Source organism: Gavialis gangeticus, unplaced genomic scaffold (genome assembly GCF_001723915.1).
Source record: "Gavialis gangeticus isolate Ggan-Ray unplaced genomic scaffold, GavGan_comp1, whole genome shotgun sequence".
NCBI lineage: Eukaryota > Metazoa > Chordata > Crocodylia > Gavialidae > Gavialis > Gavialis gangeticus.
Window position 1 is genome coordinate 47,485,046 of NW_017729029.1, and position 5,925 is coordinate 47,490,970.

The window sequence follows — 5,925 nt, forward strand, 5'->3', positions numbered from 1 at the left end:
AAAAAAAAAAAAAAAAAAAAAAAAGAGGGGTGGGCAGGTGCAGCCACACCTAGATAGCTGCTCTTTAGTCTGACTTTTAATGTGATGAAAGGTTTAAAACAGATTTTAAAGGAAAGGATGATAACGGATATGAAAGGAAACGGGATAAAATACATGTTTTGATCAAGAAAGATCATGTCAGATAAATTGAATATCTTTCTAGGATAGGATAACTGACTTCTAGCTCTTGTTTGTGGTAAACCTAGTCTCTCTCTTTCTACTTAAGCAAAGCATTTGACATCATGCCTCTCAGGAAAGTATTGGCAAATCTGGGGATAAATACAATAAATGTAAGGTAGGTAAGGAACAGATCGTATTCTCTTCTTTAGTCTGGAAATATCAGGTTGTATATCAAACCAAACAGATTGGTAGTGTTCCCTGGGGATCTGTCTTTGGTCGTTATTTTCATTAGTGACCCAGGTGCAAGAATCAATGTGTACTTATGAAAATCATAAAGAGTGCCCCAGTAGGAAGTGTTGTCAATGCTGAAGAGGACTGGATTATTGTATAGGAAAAACTAAATAAGTTTATGTACCAGAGTAATAGAAATGGTATGACATTTTAATAGTATGAAGCTGTGCATTTGCAGACTAGTACTTGACTGAATGTTCAGGTGCCATGCGTTGAGTTGCTCTCCATCTCCTTTTTACTTTTCTGGTTTTCTCTGATAGGGTATGTGCATGTTAACTTAGCATTACTGTCTTCTTGATGCTTTCTTACTGGTGTTTGAAAATTGGAACAAGACTAGACATGGGAAACGAAGTTGTAGATTTAAGATCAAATTGATTTTTGTATAGGTAGAAGTAAAGACCTGTTAGCAAAGTATATACCCTGAAAGACGGATGCACTAAAGGTCTTGGAAATGAGTAGGTGCTGGTAAGGAAAATGAAACACTTGAGGTCTAAATTTTCTCAAACTTTCCCTATATAATTTTGGTGACTGAATATAAAAAGGAGGCATTATACTCTGTTCCAAAGAGACACAATTAACAAATCCTCATGTTTCATATGAAACATAGTCTTACAACCTGTGAACACATCTATAGCTTATTTTATAAGCTACCACCTTATGTATTTTTGATTCCCAAGTAAAATATCTTATGTAAGTAGGCAAATAAATAGTGGGGGATATTACTTTGATTATAGAAAAGGATTACTTTGTTTATAGAAAAGAAATTCTAATCTTACGCTTTCATTCATAATCACCCCAGGCAAAACTACAAATAGCATATTGCATATTCTGATTGGTGGCATACCCTCCTGGTTGTAGTACTGTTAGCAAATTGGAATTCAGAGAAGTGGTAGGGCATAGCCTTGATAAACACGCATAGCATTGCTCTCTGATGTGACATCTGCCAAGGCTGGCAGTACTACTACTGTGTTTAAAAAAACTATCTTGTGAAATCAGGCATTCCTCTTCCCTCCCCTCAGCTCTGATTCTGAGCCCTTCTTGAAATTTGGGAAGAAATGGGAATGAAATAATGAAGTGAATACAAAAGAAACCCAAATGTTTTGTCTATTGGAGTCTACTGGAGAGTTGTTTTCTTCTCTTTTTGTCTCCTATAAAAATAGTACTGAGCAAAGTTGTGACGTGAGCATAATGGACTCCTTTCCACCAAAACATCTTGCCTGACTGCTTACCTCCATAGTATTCTCTTGTATCTGGCAGTGACAGGGTTACTGATCTGTTTATTTACTACAGAGTCTTTACCAAGAGAGGGAGATTTTAGTATAGCTTGGATCAGGGTGACAGTAACGTTTGCTAGACTGTTTTTAAACTGGGCAGGGTTTTTCCTGTTTTAAGGAACAGAAATTGCACCTGCTTGTCTAGATTTAGTTTCTCACGAGCCTTGGAAGGCTGGAGAAGGTGGTGGTGGTTGTGGTGATTTGTTGCTGAAATAACTGTAGGGGGTTTTGTCTCTTCCCGCTCACTTCAACTAACCCCATTGATTGAGCTGCCAGATATCTTTGAGGCAAGATGGGTGCGTCCCACTGAATCCAGCTGTTTTAAGGACTGGTGACAGCTGCCTGGATTACACCATTAGACATCCTGAAAACTTAGGGATCTCAGTACTGTTTTATAACCTGAAACACCTGACTTAAAGCCCTGTCTGGACCTTTTTCCCTTAGATTTCCCTTATTGGACAAGCAGCAGTAAAAATCCAGTGGTGCAGATTTACAACTAGTGAAGTGCTATCTTAGGCATTAAAGTGGAAAAGTTTAATTGGAGAGGAGGATAGAGGTGCATTTGCAGGAGATACTTTCCCAGTTTAAAGTTATCCTCAGTACAGAGCCCCTAGTTGTGGAGCACTTGCTTCCTTTGCTGGAGCTGTTTGGAGCACATGACAGCACTTGTATCCTTTGGGGCAAACATTTGCCTTGCTTTGTGCTAAGGTTGTTATGGTTATCATCCTAGTTAAAGTGAGGGGGGGAATAACCTTCATGTAGGTGGGAAAAGTTGGTTTGGTTTCAATGTATTGTAACAGAGGTCAGAGGTGCAGAAAAAGGGTACAGAACTTCTAAAGATTTAAAAAAAAAAAATTTTTTTTGAGGATGTCCCAATAGGTACACTACACTACATGGTTTGAAGCAGTGGGGCCCAGCCTTTTTAGTAGGCATGCTACAAGGCAAGCCCTAAACCCAGTGTGTGACACTTGAATCCCCTTCTCAGTCTGCACTGCTTTCTGCTCCCTGTCCCATCTGCTGTGCGCCTAACATGTGTCACTGCCTGTGTCACTTCTGGCGCATGTGCTGTGGGTTGATCACCCCTTGTTTAAAGCATTAAAATTTCCGAAAGTAGTTAACGTGTACTGTTACTAAGTGCTACATAATGGGCAGTTAGGAATAAATAATACTGCTTGAAACCAACTTGATATGGAGTTATTTCTTAACATAATTGGGCAAAACCATTAACACCGTTAATGATTAGCCATTAATTTGGTTGCAACCACCTTAAACTACAGGAACTCTCTGCTGGTGAAACGAGTAGTATTGGAGATCAGGGAACCCAATACCTGGTTACCAGAAAGGGGTGTGTGGTCCCTTTTAAGAGCAGAGGTTTTTTTGTAGCTGTGGCTCAGGCCGCCAGCAGAGCAAGGAGTTAAGGAACAGCCCTGTAATTGGGTCGGCTGCCAGGGGAGTCGTATGAGCCAGTGGGCCTGAGGCATGTAAGATCAGGGCCTGAGCCAGAGCAGGCAGTTTAGCCCGGAGAGCAGCTGCTGGTAGCAGGGCTCCTGGGTTAACATTAGAGCTGGGGTAAGCAGCTCTGCAGGCCTGGGAACAAGGGAATTACTATCTGGGGTAAAGGGGGGCCCAGGCAGGCAGCTGCTATTTAGGGTTGGACCCAGAGCAGGTTTAGTGGTGTCTTTCAGAGGGCTTACTACTGGGGTTACTGTTTTTACTGGTAGTTGTGGAAGGGACTGAAGAGGAGAGATCCTGAACCCATTGGGGGGGGTAGAGCAGGCCTTGGAAGACATAGGCCTGGGGTCCACAGAGACGGCTTGAGCTCAAGAGGGACTAGGTACATGGGAAATGGTCTGGTGCCTGGTGGGGGGCTGGCCAGGGGGGCCAGGTGCCTGGTGGGACCAGGATGTATTGAAAGAGGCCCCAGAGCTTATCAGAGGGTAGAGCTTGGGGGCTGGAGGGCCTGGTGCCTGGATAAGGGCAGAGCTTGGGGGCTGGAGCCTGGAAGCCAGGTTCAGAACAGAAGGCCTTGGCTAAAGGACCAGCCAGAGTAGAGGGGCAGAAGCCAGGAAGACTGAAGTCCCAAAAGGGGATAAAGGGGTGGCCTGGTGACTGGGGGACAAGGGTTTCACCTGATTGACACAAAACACCTGTGACTATGGAGGTGGCTAGAAGTCGTGAATTTAACCTGTTAAAGGCATGTAGGGCTAGAGAAAGAGGGTGCCTTAGGCTCATCAGTCTCTGAGAGCAGCTTCTCTTTACAAGTTTCCATCAAGACAGCAGCAAAGCAAGGCCTTGAGAGATGGGGCAGAGGGAGACCAACAGGGATGAGGGGGCCTGTCGGAGTCCTTGCAGCGGCCCTTGGGCACCAAACCTGTTTCACTGACAAACGTAAGTTTTGAGCCTGTATCAGGATCCACTAGCACTGGCTTCTTTACTTGTGAAGACTCCTGTACTGCTGAGGATTAATATAAGGTAGTGAGCATACTTGTATGCTAAAATCTGTGTGACTTTTATCTACCCGGGGGTGGGTCTTATTACTTTTCTGACCAAACCAATTATTCATTGGTATTGTAATACTTCTAAAATCTGTTTATATCCTGTAAAGCCCTCCTTAGTTTGTTCATGGCTTTGTGTGGCTTGTGATGCCACTGGGTTTTGTATAGTTTTTTCCCTAGGGTGAATAAACTGTACAAGCATTTGCACAATTTGTCCTTTTAAAAATATTGACATATCTCAGATATGAATCACTTCCCTTAACTTTACTTCTCTTGACTGTTAACTCCCACCATATATTCTAAGACTCTTCAATTTTTATTTTCTTTTTTAGACATAACCTCTTTGCCTTTAAAAATTCTCGGTACGTGCTTGCCTGAGATGCACTGAAACTTTGAAAGGAAATTTGTTGAGTAGTTTGTATTGTATATGTCTCCTGGTTTGCTTAACCTAGTCCAGTTCTTTCCAGCAAATGGAATTTTTCAATATTTAAAGTTTTTCATTCTTGTCTTGTTTCAAAACCAAACTAATTTTAAAGAACACACTCGGATCTAGTGTTTGAAGAAATTCAGGCAATTTAGATAATGGGGAACTAGTATATTCTGTTCAGAACAGATCATAGTTAATAACTTTTTTGCTTTAATTTAAGAAGGGTATTGCTACATAATTTTAATGTAGTTAATGAAAGCCAGTTTTACACTTTCTTAATATTTTACTTTGGTTTCCAAACTATTTCAATTACTCTGAATCACAATTTCTAGAAACACTTTTTATTCATATTTGACTTTCTTGGAAAAGCAGGGGCAAGGTTTCATTATCTTTTTATGGAAGGTTTTAACCCTGAATGTTTGTGCTAACAATGAAATTGTGGTCCTTTTTGAAGTTGGCAGGAGTTTTTGCCATTGAACATCAGTGTGACCAGGATTTAATTTGGGAAATGAAAATCTGTATCTATAAAAGCATGTACCTATGTTTCCCTTCTTTCTACTTAATCTCAACTTCCTTGCTCGAATTACTGCTGTATAATCATTGTTCTCAGCCCACTGTAGCTTGGAACTCTCAAGTGCCGCTTCCTTTTTAAAAAATGAAAATGAAACTTTATTTATATAGGAAATGAGAATGCAGAGAAGTCTTTTAAATCTGAGGAACTAATAGACATTTCTATATGCTGTATGCTTTAAGTCTTTCCTCTTTGAATTTTATGCTTTAAAAAAACCAACTTTTGCTAGTAGAAATAACCATTAAGTTGCAGCTCCTCACAATTAAGTTGCACATTTCTAGATGAAGGCACTCCAAGCTGGGTTTTAAATTTCACTTTGAAATTCTAATTGCATATGCAAACACTGAGACGGTTCTGCTTTCTCTGATCTAAATATTGAGCTCCAGAGCAGTGTATTTTTGTACTCTGTGAATAGCCCTTTTGTTCCATTTTTCTAGCACTATAACCTCAGCTTCCTTTTCCCCCAAGCTTTAGCTTCAAAGTTAATTTGAACTTGGATGATGAAACTAAGAGCAATTAGTAGAACAATGAGATCTCATGCCTGCCACTCTATTCCATGGATGTACCTTTTGAAAAGTAATGAAAACTGGAAACTGAGGGCCTCCTGGGTGTGTGTGTTTTTGGTCTGGCTTGTTTGTTTTGTTTTTTGTGAGGGGGGGTGGGAAGGGGATTTGTGTGGTTGTTGTTTTTTTTTTTTTTTTTTTTTTT

General features: G+C 40.7%; 1 protein-coding gene across 3 annotated transcripts in view; it reads left to right on the plus strand.

Moving 5' to 3' along the window:
* ACSL4 (acyl-CoA synthetase long-chain family member 4) overlaps positions 1-5,925 on the plus strand; it is an 83,113-nt gene that overhangs the window by 42,521 nt on the left and 34,667 nt on the right. Inside the window, exon 3 of one of the 3 annotated variants that reach the window (XM_019521537.1) lies at positions 4,552-4,626. The exons of the other annotated variants lie outside the window; for them this stretch is intronic. The gene's annotated coding sequence lies outside the window, so the exon portion shown is untranslated. The remainder of the gene's footprint in view (positions 1-4,551; positions 4,627-5,925) is intronic. 3 annotated transcript variants of the gene reach the window in all.